We start from the raw sequence: 18584 nt of genomic DNA, 5'->3' as shown, positions 1-18584 counted from the left end.
TAAAGAATGCCTCATCTAGCCACGTCCTGGACGCAGGCATCTGGCTTGAAGCCGGCGGCATGCCCGCACTCCAGAGACAGAGACACGAGTGTGGACCCTGGAAACGTGCGGCCCGCCTCAAAGTGCGGTGGGGAGAGCCGCCTGGGGTGAACCTGGATCTCACCTGTCACTGATGAGCGATTGCTAAGGAGGCCGAGGTTCTCCTGATTTGATTAAGCGAACAGCAGGACAACAGTACACAGCAACTAGAGCTTCTCGGAAAGCCGATGCCAGAGCGGCCCGGACATGAAATGTAGGGGAGCAAGGAGGGCGATGTCCACAGGACCGAGGACCTTGGGAGCAGGGCAGTAGGGAAAAGACGAGAAGCCCCATGCACACGAGGGGAGCTGACATCTTTCACGTGCTTATTGGTAAGGAAACATCCTCGCACTTGCGGCCAACAGCTTGAGGACAGAGGCCCTGCCCCTCCGCTAATGAGTTAAATGTGGACTAAGAGCCACCTGGCCACCAGGAAGGGCCCGTCACGACCCAGGCACGCAGGCTCCGCTTTCCAAGGCCTGATGCTCGGAGAGCCTCCAGGACGAGGCACCCCGCACACTCTCCTAGCGAGCCCTGAAACGTGACCAGCACGCGGGACGAGGTAACAGCTCCTTCACTCCTACTCGGCAAGTGAGTCACGGGGCAAAGCAGATGGAAGGATGGGGAAGAACGAATGTCCTTTGACCTGAGGTGACTTATTCCAGGGGACAAAATAAAGGCAAAGCCAGGTTGCCTTGGGAGCCAAGGCCCTACCCGGGAATTCGGCACAGTGTCGTCCCTGAAGCCGAGCCTCAGTGCCGCTCTGCCAGCAGCCTCTCCCATGACACGGTAACGGCTCTGAGCAGGAGAGCCCGTCGGAGCAGGAGGGCACCGGGAGCCTGTCTGTCCCCAGGACAGAGGCGGCTCACCACGGCGTCCCCTCCCTGCTGAGTAATGAGCAAGAACCGCGCAGCTTCTCTCCTCCTCTCCCCCGGCGCCGGAGCACACGCCAAATGACACTGACCCTTCCCGGCAACGGCTCCCCGTCCCCTCGGCAGGGCTGGACCGAAGCAGGGAGGAGATCTGTGAAAAGCCAAGCCTCAGAGGAGACATGGTAATGACCTTCCGAGTGGACCGGATGTGGCTCTGCTCCGTCTTACCGCACAGCCACGTGCAAAACCGAGAGAGACCTCCGAGCGCGGGCACGCGCGCCGGAAGCCCGGCAGGAAACCGCGAGCTGGTCTTCCATGTGGCTTGTCCTCAGGACACTGCAGAAAATGGACCCCAAAGTACAACAGCCAATAACATCTCACTGGCAATTGTCTCAGCTAATGAACATGAAATCTCTGTGGAAGCAAGGACTGTTGTTATTTTATTACCAAATATTCTCCCACTTCAGAACAACTTTAACATTTGCAGGATCGTGAAAGGTCAGAGCTCTCTCTGCACACTCTGTAAGTGCTTGTATCTATCAGAGAAAAAGGTTAAGCTCACCCTGCATTTAAACAATCTGCGCATTGAACGTATGTGTGAAAATGTGTATATATAATATAGGCAATATTTCTGAGTACTGTATGCCAACCACTGGGTCATGCACTTTATATCTAGTACCTTAAAAGAACTACTTCAAAATATCTTAAAGTCCTACTATTAATTAGGTATTGTAGTCTTCTGAATTCACAGGTGAGACAAGGACACACAGAGAGATGAACAGTACATCATCCAAGGTCATACCACTAAGTGGCAGAGACATGATTCAAACATTATGTGTCTATTATAAGACGGATCTTATAGCAGATTAAAACATATACAAAAGGGGAAACATAATCTCCTATTTGCTTAAATACTGAGAATTTATAATATAGATTTAAATTCTCACACAGTTTTGTTTTCATATTACTGCTAGTAGAGAAAGATCTATAAACTAGCAGACAATACACGCTGGGGAATCACTTCCAGTTCCCCAAATCTGTGGCACCTCCTGCATCTGTGAGTCCCAGGCTTACTCATCTGCCCTCCCCAGCCTTCCTATAACTAGGTCGAAGGGGCATGGGTTCCTTCACGTGAGCTAACACTCACCACTTGAAACCATAAAACTCCTAGAAAAAAACATAAGCTCCTTGCTATAGGTCTTGGCAACACATTTTTGGATCTGACTCCAAAAAAAAGTCAACAAAAGCAAAAGTAAATAAATGGAACTGCAGCAACCTAAAACGCTTCGACACCACAAAGGAAACCATCGATAAAGTGAAGAGATAACCTACTGAACGGGAGAAAATATTTGCAAATAATATGGCCAATAGAGGTTGCTATGCCAAATATATAAAGAACTCATAAAACTCAGTATCAGAAGAAAATCCAATTAAAAAAGGGACAGAGAATCTGAATAGATCTTTTCGCAAAGAAGGCATGCAGATGACCAACAGACACATGAAAAGATGCTTGACATCACTCTTCATCAGAGCATGCACACCAAAACCACCCAGAGACGTCTCCTCCCACCTGTCAGAATGGCTGTTATGAAAAACAAACAAAACAACAATGACAACAAGAACAGAGATGAGAAATAACAAGCATTGGTGAGGATGTGGAGAAAAGGGAACCCAAGTGCACTGCTGGTGCACTAATTTACACTAATTTACACTTCCCACTATGGAAAACAGTATAGATATTCCTCAAAAATGTTTTTAAAAAACTACTATATGATCCAGCAACTCCACTTCTGGGTATCTGTCCAAAGGAAATATAGTAACTAGGTCAAAAAAAACCTTTGCCTCACCATGTTCACTGAAGCATTATTTACAACAGCCAAGGCATGGAAACAACCTAAGTGCCCATCAATGATGAATGGGAAAAAATACGTAATATACATATAAAAAAATCATATAAAAATATGTAACACACACACACACACACACACACACACACACAGGAATATTATTGGCCACCAAAAAGAAAGAAATCCTTCATTTGCAAAAACATGGGTGGACCTAAAGGACATTATGCTAAATGAACTAAGCCAGACACAGAAAGACAAAACCCTATGATTTCATTTATATATGGAATCTGAAAAAAAAAAAACAAATGAAAAAATAAAACTCATAAATACAGAGAACACAACGGTGGTTGCTAGAGGCAGGGAGTGAATAAAATGGATGAAGCATGTCAAGAGGTACAAACTTACAGTTACATAATACGTTAAGTCACAGGGATGTAATGTACAGCATGAAGACTACAGTCAAATATTTGTAGAGCATACTTGAAAGTTGCCAAAAATTTCTGTATGGTGACAGATGGTAACTAGACTTATTGCAATGATCATTTCATGATGTATAAATATCCAATCATTATACCATAAACCAGAAAGTAATGTAATATGCCAATTACGTCTCAATAAAAAAATGCTTTTAGAGATACCATTAAGAAAACGAATAAGCCAGCCACAGACTGGAAAAAGATATTTGTAGAACATTTATCGGCCAAAGGATTGGTATTCAGAATACATAAAGAACTCCTATAATTCAAGAATAGACAAGTCGTTACCTTTAGAAAGGTGAAAGGATTAGTAGACACTTCAAAAAGAAGATAGGAAAATGGTCAAGCAGTACATAGAAAAGTGCTCACCACTACTGGCCATTAGAGAGGCACAAATGAAAGCCATGATGATCGATCTCTCTCCGACACACTGGAACAACTAAGATTTAAAAGACTAATAACATCAAATGTTGGCTGGGATATGGAGCAACCAGAACACTCATACAACACTGCCGGCAATAAAAAATGGTACAAACACTCTAAAAAAATATTTTGGCAATTTCTTATACATAAAATGTTCTTGTACATAATAAAATGTCTGACAACTTTTAATACATTAACCTCCCCCAAAACCCAATGATTCCAGTACTAGGTACTTGGTCCAGAGAAATAAAAAACTTATCTCCACAAAAAAGACTTCCACAAAAATTCTGTAACAGCTTTATTCAGGATAGCCCCAAGTAGGAAACAACCCATATTCCCCGTCCGTCCACAGGAAGACAGGTAAGCAAACTGTGGCATATTCATTCAATGGAGTATTACTCCTCAATAAATAGGAATGACATCAGGACTTGCAACAGTATAAATGAAACTCAAGGCATTTTGCTGAAAGAAAGAATCTGGACACAGAAGAGTACATCCTGTAGGATCGCACTGATATAAAGTCCTAGAAAAAGCAAAACTATCTATGGTGGGGAAAAAAATCAGAAAAATGTATGTGGGAGTTCTTGTACTATTCTTGTAATTTTTTCTAGGTTGGAAATTACATCAAAATAAAAAGTTACCAAAAAAGTAGCACTCAATAAAGGTGAGTTGTTAGCAGCTCTATCGACCTTCCCATGAAGGCCCCCTTCTGCTTTTGACAACTAGGTGCTCTTTGCCTATCCAACCCGTAACTCTGGGAATGCCCAAATCTGTGTCCTCACATCTTCTTCCTCTTCCCTTAGGGAGTTTAGTCCCTCAAAACCTCAACATTCACCTCCACGGCTCATAGCACCCTTCATCCTACACTAATCTCTTCCTTTTCTAAGCCCTGCTGCACATCCACCTGAACATTTAATTATACCGGATTGTTTCTGCATGTTAGATGTTTCCTAAAATAACCTACTGTCTTTGGGAATAAAGGTCATGTCTTCTATGGCATGATTAATGGCACCACTAATAACATTTCTCATTTCTCAGCCACGATTAGAATTCATTTTTTGCCCCATAAATAGAACACAGAAAAGGCAGGAAGTAAAGAATGTTGGGAGGAGAGATGGACTGATTGGTTTGACGGAATGATTTTCCTACGGCAAACAAGGAGAAAAGGGAAGGGGGCTAGAGAAGAACAGTTACTGGCTGAGGCAGGAAAGGCAACACAGGCTCACTGAACACAAGCCTGGGCACTGAGGAAGGCGGTGCCCTAGCGTGCCACCTGACAGACCAACGGCAATTCATGGACTGGACATCAGGAAGCAACTCCCAGGCGGGTGTGTAAATCTTGGGTAAAGAGGAAGGAAGACCTTACAAACTCAAAAATATTTGTCATCAAGTATTAACAATTGACTTGAAGGCTGCAGAGACACCAACATTACAAAGGAATCGTTAATAACAAGACAGAAAAGTCATCAGACTCAAATGATCGATAGAACAGGCACCTGCTCTTCAGGTGAGAAAATCTTGAGTATTTCCCCCTTTCCTTGGTAGGTATCTATCATAAATCTCCTCAAGGCAAACATGCAGCTTCTCTCTTTTTCTCAGCTAATTTTTTTCAGATACCTCTCTTGTTTTCCAAACCCCTGATACACATGAAATTTAAGTCGTTCAATACAGACACAGATCGTGGACTATGAAAAGAGAGGAGGTCTCCGAGCATGATGAGGATCAGAACTTTCTCCCCTAGTTTCACTTGTTGTGTGGACAGCAAGAGTGAAATGAATTGGAGCTGCGATGGAAAGAGACTAGAAGAGGAGAACTCTCAAATCCGTAGGACAATTTCCCTCCCTCGTCCAGAGCTGATGAGTTGACAACATCAGTAAAATCTCCTAAGTCTCTGAGTCTCTACTTCTCTCATACTAGCGAGAACCCTAACAGGCTACACTTGCTGCTGGCCTCGCTCCCGGTGCTGGTGACAATACTCGATTTTCAACAGGATGAAGTGTGTACTTAGACTATTTAAAAACTCACTGCTCCTTAATTGAGTAATGTTTCAAAATAACTTTTCCCATTGATGTAAAAATTCAGGCTTTTTCAGTTTTTTTTTTTTTTTTTTTTTTTTTTTCACAAGACCCAATCCTATCTTCCATGCCCGTGGGCCAGTTTTGCATCAATCCAGTTGATTTGAGTACACGTTACTTTTTCTAGGCTAGTCTTTCCAAAGATGTTTAGGGACAAGGTGTATGGATATTTGTTTTGGGCTCTCCAACATCTGTTCTGCCTTTCTCACCAAGCCTGTGCTTATATTCCTCAGAGACACACCCCCAGGTCAGTCCCCATATTTCAGATGGAAGCTGCCGGGCTCAGATATGGAGCTTCCCATTCAGCTGGCACATGTCTGAGTCAGGGACGAGCTCCTAAGCCAACTAGAGCCAAGGAGGTGCAATGAAACTCTTGGGGAGGGGGTGCTGGAAACGGGAACGTCACACTAGGACATGAGCTCTAGAGCCAGCCAGAGCTGGTGTGAAAGGAGGAAGCGTAACTCAGAACACAGTGAAGCAGGAAGAATCCGAATGGGAGGGACGAGGAGGGACAGACAGGCTGTCTAGACATATCCAGTCCCACTGACAGGCAATAAGCCCTCGCATCAAACTGTTTGAAATAAAACCTCCTCCTGGATTTTTCAACAACATGAAACATTCTTGCTAAGCCAGTTTTAGGTTAGGTTTTCTGCAGTTCTCAACCAATTGTTTTCATCTGTACAGAAGTGGGGTTTTCCTTTTAAAAATAATTTTTCAATCAGAAAAATGAATATAAGTGAAAAAGTAAGAAGATGATGATGGGAATACATATTTGAGATGATGCTGAAACACAAACGGCTCCATACAGGCCCTAGAGGAGGTCGGGGCAGATATATTTAGGAACAGAAACTGGGATATACTTTCTGGAAAGAAGTGGGACATCTTTTTCTCTGAAACAGAAAAGAACCCAAGAACACAAAGAGACTGTAATATAGTGACAATGTGACAGCAGATGAGAGAGGAAGATCAGGAAGCACAGAGGTGACAATGTTTCTTAGCACAGCAGGTAGTAAGCCCAAGAACAAGGAACAGAGCAGGAAGAGGACTCTGATCATATCTAAACAGCCCTTACATGACACATAAAGGGGACTCGACGCGAGTTGATTAAGACTTCTGGGTCGCAACAAGGGGTAAGTCGGAGTCCGATAGCACCAACGGTCACGCATTGGTGATTTCCCCCAAGGGGCCAGGGTGCATTCAAGTGAGGAAAGCAGAGTCAAGGGGAGCAGCGTTTTAGTTATCCAATGCAGGGAAGCCACAAGGCAATAAGGAAAGGGCTCTCAGGTGACTGACACCCATCTGTGTGCCCTGGAAATCGTGGCAGAAAGGGAAAGAAGAAAGAAGGAAGAATAGGAAAGAAGAAAGAAGAAACAACCCAAAAAGGTCTGTTGAAGACACAGAATTCATGGACAGTAACATCTTTGTGACCTAATAATTGGCTTTACTAAGTTCAACATCCTGACGGTCTACAGTCCTAATAACACTGAATTCACACAAGGGAAAATTTAGAAAACCCATTTCGTACGTTTCTTATTAGAGGTAACTCCCTCAAACTGCTTGTTTTAAGAGATTCCATTTTTCACTATTGCCTTAATAAATATCCATGAAAAATCACAATGTTTACTATTTAAACAATATCCTTGAAAGTGAAAACAAACAAAATAAAGACCTCGTATCCTTCCTTTTAAATTATTTTTAAAATTCAAATCACCAGAGAGAAAGAAAAAACTCAAAATGTGAGGGTGAATGTCACAGAGAAGTCAGAGTGCAGAACAGCAGGGGAAGATGAGAGGGATCCACACAGAGCCTCTCCTCACTGGGCCTGACTTGGACACGGCCTGGGCTCTTCTGCCGCCATTTGGAAACCCTTCCATTTCTTTTTTTTTTTTTTTTTTAAGATTTTATTTATTTGACAGAGATCACAAGTAGGCAGAGAGGCAGGCAGAGAGAGAGGAAGGGAAGCAGAGAGCCCGATGCGGGGCTCGATCCCAGGACCCTGAGATCATGACCCGAGCCGAAGGCAGAGGCCTAACCCACTGAGCCACCCAGGCGCCCCAACCCTTCCATTTCTAACAAGGAGCCCTGCAGCTTCATTTTGTACTGGGTCCCACAAATCATGTGGCCTGTCTCACCTCCAGATAGAGTACTTCAGCTCCTGATGAGCTCTGGCATAAAAGGTATGGTGATGTGTGTTCTCCTGGTGTGTGAACAGTAATCTGTAATGCTGATTCTTCATAATGGTTCACCAGATGGACAAAATAGGGAAAATGTACTAACCACCACCAATGAAGATGCTGTAAAGAATTATCTGTTCTAATTTTCATAGGTAATCACCACCCAGACAAGAGTGTACTATTTCTAATGTCTTCCTGTTATGATAAATGCTTAGAGAGAATAATCTGACCTGGAAACATAGAAGGTAATTAGTATCCACAGAGGGAACAAAACAAGTCATTTATTTTTGGAATCACAGTAGTAAAAATGAGGTAACACACCACATATGAAAAACATCCGAAACAAACTATTAAAACTTTATAAGCAGAATTTCTTTAAAGACAGGTTATCTGGGCTTATCAGGTTCTGCAGCTGAACAACTGGAACCCCACTTTTCTGGAGGAAAAGGAAGTTTCTGAAACCGATACCTTCTTTTTCTCCCAACATATTCTAGTGTGTCTTACAGACTTACGTATTGAACATGCATTATTTAATCAGTATTTTAATGAAGAGCATGTTGCCGAAACTCTGTAGGACATAGCCTGAATCTAAGAGATCACGGAAACATGAGCTGCAAAAAGTCACCCATGACGGCAACACGAAAATGAAGCGTCAGTGCGTGGAGGGTCCACACAGAGAACGCTTCTCCGGAGGTAGTGACAGAGACTTAAATAAAGGCGAGAGAGAGTCTGAAACCCTAAAAGGAAAGAGATCACTGCCTGCCTTCCAAATTGACATACACATTTAATGCAAATCTGGTCAAAATCCAAATGAGATATTGTAAAGTCTGGCTGAGTGGTTATTAAACACATCCAAAAGAATATCTGGATGAGAACAGAGAAAACGTAGATGGTTCGTCAGTAAGAAGTTTCATACTGGAGGAGGGTCACATAATTTCATAACAAAAACATGAGAGGGTACAGCTGGGCTCAGTCGGATGAGTGCGACTCTTCATCTCGGGGTTGTGAGTTCAAGCCCCACACTGAGCGTACGGATGACTTATAAATAAGTAAATAAACTGAAAAAAAAAAAAAAAGTAAAGCTCAAAATATCTTCTTGCCTGGTAGGGACACAAGAAGGAGGGATGCTTATTTTCAACAGAAAAAGTCCTAAGAGGGAAGGACTTGGGAATCCATAGGCTTTGTACATTTTATGTCAATCAAAAGGAAGTGTGGGTTTACACACACAAGATCCAAAAATGATATACACTAAATTAAAAGACAAAAGACAGAGGAGAAGTGAGTTGGGGGAAATCGGAGGGGGAGACAAACCATGAGAGACTGTGGACTCTGAGAAACAAACTGAGGGTTTTGGAGGGGAGGAGGGTGGGAGGTTTGGTGAGCCCGGTGGTGGGTATTATGGAGGGCACGTACTGCATGGAGCACTGGGTGTGGTGCATAAACAATGAATTTTGGAACACTGAAAAAAATTAAATTTTTTTCAAAAGACAAAATAGAGAAAATATTTTCAATAAACACAACTCCTATAAATCGTAGAAACAACAGAACCAATCAAATAAGCACATGGAGATTCAATTAGAAGAGAAATGTAAAAACAGACCTCAGGGCAGCAGCCCAGGCCAAGCATCCTGGCGGTGCCCCTAGTACCTGCCTGACCCTGAGAGTCCTTGGAAGGCAGGCTTAGATGTGGCCACACTTTGCAAGCAAGGACACTGACAGCTGGCCACGGCCACGTGCCGGTGAGCGGCAGCAGCGAGGGGGCTCCTGTGACGATGCCTGCCCCCAGCCTACCCGGTGGCCGCTACAACCATCCACCTCTACTGTAGTCAACAGCTTCTGTACATAGTCAGACTAACATTCAAAGACACGTGCAGATGTAAAACAACCAGATGTCACTTTCACCTCTCAAATCAGCCAATATTTTTCAAAATAACGATCATCACAATAGCACTACAATCATGAAAAGCTGAGACCGAAAGGCCCATTAGGAAAATGGGCTAATACATCATGATAAAACCAAACAATGGGAGGTCATACAACTTTTCAAGATCAAATTTGCTAAAACAATTTAGTGACATGGGAAAATGCCCACAGCGGTAAGGGGGGAGAAGACAGAGTGTGTCATTGTTCACGGAATGTGGTCCACAGATAGAAATATAGCTGGGTGTTTGAAAATGGGCCAAAATATAAACAATAGTTGTCCTGGGTGATTTTTATTTGCTTCTTTATAAACTTCTATATATTCAGAATTTTTAAATCCTATAATAAAACAGCATTCGTTTTTAAATGCGTTTTTCTAACAACTGGGAAAGTCAAATGACAGAAGCAGCATACTTTAAAAATCCTTTCCCTTTGCTGCTTTTCTATCGTGCTCCCTCCCAATCCTGATAAAAAGGCTACAACATGCTGTCCTGGGCAAAACCCTTTTCCTTCAGGTTCTGAAAATTGGTAATAATTAGCTTGATACAAAGATCAAAAAATACACTTTCCTTCATACTTTGCATTGCTGATCATGCCTTTTTTCAAGCTCTATTTACACTTCAAAACACAGCTGCAGTATTTCCTGCCTGCTCCTTCCAGAGCCTGGGCCACACTCCCACGGAAGTGCTCCCGGACAGTCGTGCGAGCAGAGTCAACACAGCAGCCCGGGGACTGTCTGCTGGCAGGGCTGGCCTGTGCCTGTCCCAACACTTGGATTCCACCCGTGTCCCCACCTCATCCTTCCTAACCCACAGCAGCGGCTCCTCGCATTGTCGTCGGAATAGCCACATGGTTTATGCCTCGCATCCCCCTCTCTGGGGGCCTGCAACAGTGCCGGGCAGAGGGCGCCTCCGGGACCGGTCCCCCGTGAGAACCCCGGGCTCCGAGTCTTTTTTAAACAAGCTTCTCAGGCAGACAACCTTTCACGCATGTTTTCACACTCATTCCGGGAGAAAATATGCACCTCCCAGGCGACTGCCCCACACAGGGCTTCCCTCTGCAGGCGCCACACGTGCCCTCTCCCTACCGATTTTGCTCTGTACCCTTTCACCATAATAAACCTTAGCCATCAATACTACTACATCCTAAGTCCTGTGAGTTCTCCGAGTGAATCACTGAACCCGGGGTTGGCCCTGGGGTACCAATGCCAGCAGTCCACCCACATTCTGAAAGAACAAAAGCAGCAAGCAAAGAAACTTTACACTTCTACAAGCTTAACTCACGGTTTCATTCACAAACCCCTTTCATTATTTCCTTCGCTGTTTATCTCTCCTACCCGTTGCCTCTTATAAATCCACTTTAGGTGACAAAACAGTTCTTCTCCTAAACATCCTTTTAGCTTTATTTTAGGGACCATACACAAAGAAGCAGGTAGCAAGTATGGGCAGGTAGAGGGATCATAAATTCTTCTTTTAAGAGAGATAATATGGATCCTTTTAAGAAACCTCTGAATCCATCCATGACTTGTCAAGGTGACAGAACACACAAAAATACAAAGAGAAAACTTCCCAGTTTCCTTGGGAGAGGAATACGACAAAATTCCAAGGGGAGGGAGTGAAAACTTTCGGGAAAGAAGGAAGGACACAGATCCTTTCATTCACAAGGAGGTAGTGCTAAGAGGGAGGAATTCCTGCCGTCAGTATAGTGTCTGACTGAGGGAAAATAATGTCTGGAAGCTTGAGCAATATCTGATAAAATGAGGTCCTAGGCTACTCCTGAGCACTCCGGAATAGAGCCCGCTCTGATCGGAAAGGGCGAAGGCAGCTGAAGAACCCTGCAGGGCTGGGCGGTCACCGGCCTGGGAACTCAGCGCACCAGGCCAGCGCGGGGATCCAATGCCGAGGGGCATTAGCCATGGCTCAGGCGGATGTGGACAGGCCTGCCGCACGCAGGGGCATTGCTGGGGAGCCGCGGAGGTCCTGCTCATCCTGGGAATCTCCCACTGAACCAACTCGGACCTGACCTCTTCTCTGTGTCAGCAGTCCCACTCCAGGCACCAAGAACTAACCAGGGTCTGGGAATGCAAGCTGGTGCAACCACTCTGGAAAACAGTGTGGAGGTTCCTCAAAAAACTGAAAACAGAGCTACCCTACGACCCAGCAATTGCACTCCTGGGTATATATCCTAAAGATACAAACATGGTGCTCCGAAGGGGCACGTGCACCCGAATGTTTATAGCAGCAATGTCCACAATAGCCAAACTGTGGAAAGAGCCTAGATGTCCATCAGCAGATGAATGGATAAAGAAGATATGGTATATATACACAATGGAATACTATGCAGCCATCAAAAGAAATGAAATCTTGCCATTTGCGACGACGTGGATGGAACTACAGGGTATCATGCTTAGCGAAATAAGTCAATCGGAGAAAGACAACTATCATATGATCTCTTTGATATGAGGAAGTGGAGATGCAATGTGGGGGGGTTGGGGGGAGGTAGGAAAAGAAAAAATGAAAAGATGGGATTGGGAGGGAGACAAACCATAAAAGACTCAATCTCAAGAAACAGACTGAGGGTTGCGGGGGGAGGGGGGACGGGAGAGGGTGGTGGGGAAATGGACATTGGGGAGGGTATGGGCTATGATGAGTGCTGTGAAATGTGTAAACCTGACGATTCACAGACCTGTACCCCTGGGGATAAAAATACATTATATGTTTATTAAAATAAAAAAAATTAAAAAAAAAAAAAAGAACTAACCAGGGTCTTCTGCTTTGTTTGTAACAGTAACATGTATGGTAAAAAGGAAAAAAAAAATCTAAAGGACCTTGTAGCAAAGTCCACGAGACAGAGTTAAGAAAAGAGAACAAAGGGCTATCTTGTTCAGAGAAAATACTGTGACAGAGAAGCCGAGCATCTCAACTGGCCAGAACTCACTCTGATATTTCACTTCAATATAAACATGGCATGAGCCTATGGATTATGTGTACTCCCCGCAGAGACAATTCTGAAGAGCCTCTCAGCCCATTTTAGCCAAATGAATCCATACAATGCACTCTACCCTACGGCACTAGAGGAATACATGCGCGTCCTCTAACAGAGGGAGACGTGCTCACACACAGGTATATCGTGGTACAACTCATTAAAACAGCTAGTAATTGCTGTGCGGTGTGCCCCACATTTGGGAGAATAATCTGATAAAAGACTCTGGAGGCACAAAAGATGTGTACAGCTCTGTGTCAGTGCACAATACAAAGAAGTTTAATTTTAAGAAAGAGAAAAGCAAGGGAACAATTAATACACTGAACGGTGGTTAACACAATATACAGAACCAGCCGGAAGGGACACCCAGGTGGCTTCCAAGTTACTGGTAATGGTTCATTTCCTAAACTGTGTGGTGGTTACATGGGTTTTATTGTTTATTTGTTTGTTTGTTTTTCCGTGGTCTGTACACACATCATATGTAGGAAAGAATATATTATCTCACAATTAAAATTTTAAAACAAAAATTTCGTCAGCCATTCTAAATGCACATGAGTATGTCTAAATGGATGTAGACTCAACTTTGGAAGCTGCATCATAAGTTCCCACGGGGATTTTTTAATAAAACTGCAGTGAATTTGTAGACTAAATTGGTATGTCCTCAGAATTCTTATTTAAAGATGGAATGCTGGAAATGACCCTACACGATCACCAAATTCAGGCTCCGTTTAGAAGTTACATCATATTTAATTAAAGCTGTGCCCCTTTCATGCCCCGGGTCTCCTACTAAGTAGTCTGGACCCCCACCGTTACCCTATCTGAACACTGTGCTGGTCACCTGGTCTGCCCTTCCAGAGGACCCCCCAGGAATCCCGCGTGCCCCGCACGTGCCTGTCACCCGGCTCAGCAGGCTCCGTGTCGGACACATCTATGCCCTGTGGCCGGCACACGTGCGTTCACGAACTGCTTGTTGACGAATGAATCAGATAAACAAATCCTATCTTGTCCCCTTTGCTTCCTCTGCTCCCTACAGATGGCCTCGTTAGAATCAGGCCGGGTTTCTCATGTCTCACTGATGACAGACAGTGGACAGAGCCACCTCAACGCTAGGAACGCGATAAAACCTTTTATCCTTGATAGGGAGAGAAACTGTTCTTAAAATGCAGGGCAAAGTGCTGTCATCCCCAACTGCAATGACGGGGCCAGAATTACTAAATATACCACATGGTACCACCAGAGAGTTTCTCAGAACCTGCAGAGGACATTCCAGCTTGTACTTTCCGCACATGTGAGAAGACGCCGATGGCAGCAGCGCCCTCTGCTGATGCCGGATCGCAGAAGCACATGCAGAGGAAACAAAGGCCCCTCGCTCGGGCAGGCTTCTCAAGGTGGAAATCTGTTTTCTAGTTGTGAAAAGGGATGAAGAGTGAGTTAGCCCCATCTCAGCTTCCCGTCCTCCTCCAACTTCCTCAGTCTCTGGGTCCAATCAGCCGGCCTACCCAGCGGGCCACCAGCATCAACAAAACAGTGGCTCCGGGCTGCCCCCACGAGCCGCAGAGAAGGGCCCGTCCTGACTGCCCTTAGGACACCAACACTTTGAAAAGACAGACCAAGTCACACACACAAGAAGACGTATTCGAGAAGCACGTCACTGAAAGTACCAATATATGGAAGACGGCGCAGCCCAGTGTTTAAGACCCACGCTCTGGAGACCGGCCTGTGCGGGTGCAGACAGTGCTCTAATATTAGAGAACTGACCTACACTGCCAGCTGCAGCCTCTCACCAATAACACGGGAGAGAAAATAGTACCCAACTCACCGGCTTGCTATGAAGATTAAGTTGAATAATTAATATAAAACATTCGGCAAGAACCTATAATGAGTGCCCACAAGTCTTCCCTGTACTATGGTCTTCCTCATTAAGGGCATAGCTCAGGTATAAGGAACGCACACAAGGCTTAATCGAGGTAATGCTGTATTCGTTTAGAACTCTCCAGAAGTTCTACACACTCAGCCCTAAGACAGGTCTGACCTAAGAGGACAGGAAGACACAGCACAGGCTCTCAAGGAGAGCATAGATGGTGCTAGATAAGAAAGTCTGCAAGTGAGAGGGCACTTGAGGACGTCCTCCGAGAGAGAACAAGTTCTCCACTAATAGGACCCAGAGGGCAAACGCATCCGTACCCTGCGGACAGACCACTGCAAGTTAATAGCCCCCTCAACAGTATATACCAGAAAGAGGGAGGAGATTTTCTTCTCTATTTCAATAACAGAATAAAGTTAAAAGGGTTGAAGTACTGAGAAGAAAGGCAGAATTTTCACACCTTTGTAAAACTGGGAGGGCTGTTCCCAGGGCAAGGCCCTGAGGAGAGGCTGCAGAGCACACTCAGGTCCAAGAGGGGTCATTCTCTAGATCACCTTCAGTTCCTTCCTGAACCAGAGACTCCAAGATCCTGCGCACAGCAGAAAGAGAACTAAAGAAAAACAAGAAACCCTGATAATTAAACAATAAAGCAGCCAACTCAAAAAGCTAGAAAGAGAGCAAAATAAACCTAAAGAAAACAGATGACATTCTAGGAAATCATATAAATACTAAAAACTGATTTAATGAAAAGTAAAAAACCTGATTATAACCAGATCAGAAGCAGATTTTAAAAAATGAAACTATAAATAATCTGAGTATAAATGGAAAAACACTAAATACCAACAGTAGCTTAAAAATAAGCAGACACATGACATGAGAAGCTTCTGTCAGAAGCTCCAGGATGTTTCCCACTAGAAGACAGACTGAGGAAACTGGCTACATTAATTGCATCACAGAGACAGAATCATATGAGCATCAGTACTGCCCAAAGACGTATTTGACATTTACCAACCATTCCCAATATTTTTTTTTAAATCCAAGTACTTTAGGAATAGAAAGTTCCTTAACTGCCTTGTATGAACACATAATACAAACCTGGAACAAACATCCCCAGTAATAAAACATTTTATTGACTTCATATCCTTATTAAGTTAGAAATACCCCCACATAAAAGGGAATTTGACAGTCTCTTTCAAAATTATACGTGCATTTGCCCCTTGACCTAGCAATCCTCAGAAAGTATTCCAAAGACAAACTGGCGAAATATAAAAGGACGTATGGAAAAGGTCACTTATTTACTATACCGCTCTCTGTAATCATGGAAACCACAGACAGAAACCATTAACTGCCTACCTAAAGCTGATTTCAAAAGAGAGAATGAGAAAATTTCCATGTCATTCTAAAGAGTAATCTCCAGAGTCTATTACCAACTGGAAAAGAGCAAGGAACTTTTAAAAAGGAGTACAGCGTGCCCCTTTAGAAAAGCTGGGAGAAACAGAAACACGTGGACACGTAGCATTGTATATTCAGAAAAGAGCATCTACAGAATAAGCCCAAGGCCACCAGGGTCACCTCTGGAGGAAGGGAGAGAGCAGGGACGAAGGATGAGGGCAGAAGTAAACCTCCCCGAGCTTCCTTGTTTTGAGTTTCAACGATAAACCATGCAAATGTGGAATGAAAATGTTTTAATGTAAACATAGAAGGAAAGCAATCCCGAAAAATACAAAAATCAACTGAAATAAATCACTCTGGTTGTATGGTAAGTGGCAGCATAACCACACAGAGGATTACTTTGGGTGATTTCACTCTCTGGCGTGGTGCATCTTAAGCCCATGAAGAGCAGCAGGAAAATCTTAATTAAAAGAACATTCAGTGGGGGCGCCTAGGTGGCTCAGTGGGTTAAAGCCTCTGCCTTTGGCTCAGGTCTGATCCCAGGGTCCTGGGACCGAGCCCCGCATCGGGCTCTCTGCTCGGCAGGAAGCCTGCTTTCCCCTCTCTCTCTCTGCCTGCCTCTCTGCCTACTTGTGATCTCTGTCTGTCAGATAAATAAATAAAATCTAAAAAAAAAAAAACATTCAGTGGGTTCATTATTAGTAACAATATCAATATTGCCATTTTAAAATTATTACATATTTTGATGTTGTTTGGGACAAAGACTTGCAGCATGAGAAAGAGATACAAGTATAGAGTCAAAGAAGTTAATTAAAAACCTTAGAATCTTTCATTTACATGAATGCATGATTTATTTCTTCCCACTACAAAAATTACAAACTTCTTAGCACCGCCTACTAAAAATGCTAAAGGGAATGAAAACCCAAGAGAACGTGCATCTCCAGGATCCAAGTTATAGTTTCTAAATGCCATCATGTAGTGGAACTAAAGGAAACCAGAGCTCTTCGGGAAAACGGATAATTCCAAATGCGCACAAGAAACAGTCAAGATGAGCCTGAGGTATCTGGTCATGTTAGAGTACAAGCAAGCTTCCAAAGATGACCCATGTCATGTCAAAAGACCACAAAAGAAGATGACAATTTGAGCATCACAATAACTATAAAAGGAATAATGACTGAAAATACATAAACTACATTTTTTAATCTATGAGTTCAAAATAATAACCCCCCAAAGAAAACCCTCTAAGTCATCTTTGAAGACTGTTAGAGCATTCATCACTATTCTGTAAATAAAAAGAAGGACTCAAGCACGTGCCCTGCCCTTCCCATACTAATCATATTTCAGGAAACCAAATAGTTGATAAGAGAAAACTCTCCTTTACAGAAGGATCCTAGATAATGGGCACAGAGGGAATGATTGAACTAGGGAAACATCATTTTTGCAGTCTCTAGTAAAATAATGGATATAGGTGCCCATCATTTGGTGAACATTCACAGAGAAATTTGTACTAGAAGGAGCAAGCCAAAAAAACCCTTAACCCACTGACCTTAACATAATTAATATCTAGACAAATGTCTTTAAAAACACAAAATAGCAAGGCTCATGCAAGAAGAAAGAGGTAACTTAAGCAGCCCTCTATCTAGAAAAGAAATTGAAGCTGTAGTTAAAAACCTTCCCACAAAGAAAGCTCCAGGCCCTGATGGCTTCCCAGGTGACCAACCATTTAAGGAGACCTACTACCAATTCCATGTAAAAGCCTCCAAAAAATCCCAGAAGTAAGCAGGAATACTTCCTAACTTGCTCTATGAAATGGCCTGAGACCAAAGCCACGAAAAATATTACAAATGGAAGGTACAATTTAAAAGAAGTAACAAAGATAAAATACTAAAGATCTTAACAAGAAATGTGTAAGAGTAGGATGAAGAAAATTCTGAAACACCCTAAAAGACATGTAAGTATTCTTGAACACAATAAAAAATAAACCACATTCTTAGGGAGTAAAATTCAACAACAAAGATGTCAATTCACCTTAGGTCAATATACACATTTGACATAATTCTAATAAAAATGCCAAGAGGCACAGAAAAAAACTAGAAATCCTGAGTTAAAAAACAAAGACTTAAAGACTAATGGGGGTGTATGAAAAGGGCACAGGAGCTGGCTTGAAGTAGACCCACTGACCAAACTAAGGACAATTTTAGCTTCAAAAAGAATGATGTCTGTAGTTGTCTATACATTATTGACTAAATAAAAAAAAACAAGAGCCCAAAATGACACTAAACAGCAAAGAAGAGAGACAGAGCACTCAAAATAATTCCCACCACATGGAGTGATGATAACATCAATTCCTTAATCTGAGCATTGGTGGTCAAAGAGAAAGGTCATTAACCCTGCCACTACAGGAGCTCACCAGTTGATGTGGGGAATTTCTTTAGAAAATCTCAGCCAATAAATGCAGAAGTATTAGAAAATCACCATTAA

The 18584-nt window shown here is 43.2% G+C and overlaps 1 protein-coding gene across 1 annotated transcript in view; it reads right to left on the bottom strand.

Moving 5' to 3' along the window:
* Positions 1 to 18584, bottom strand: part of FBXO15 (F-box protein 15) — a gene marked incomplete at its 5' end in the record, with an annotated part of 46718 nt that overhangs the window by 6164 nt on the left and 21970 nt on the right. The window lies entirely within an intron of this gene.

The sequence above is a fragment of the Martes martes genome (assembly GCF_963455335.1).
Source record: "Martes martes genome assembly, chromosome: 13".
In the NCBI taxonomy this organism is placed as follows: Eukaryota; Metazoa; Chordata; class Mammalia; order Carnivora; family Mustelidae; genus Martes; species Martes martes.
This window is presented reverse-complemented; position numbering and strand designations above follow the sequence as displayed.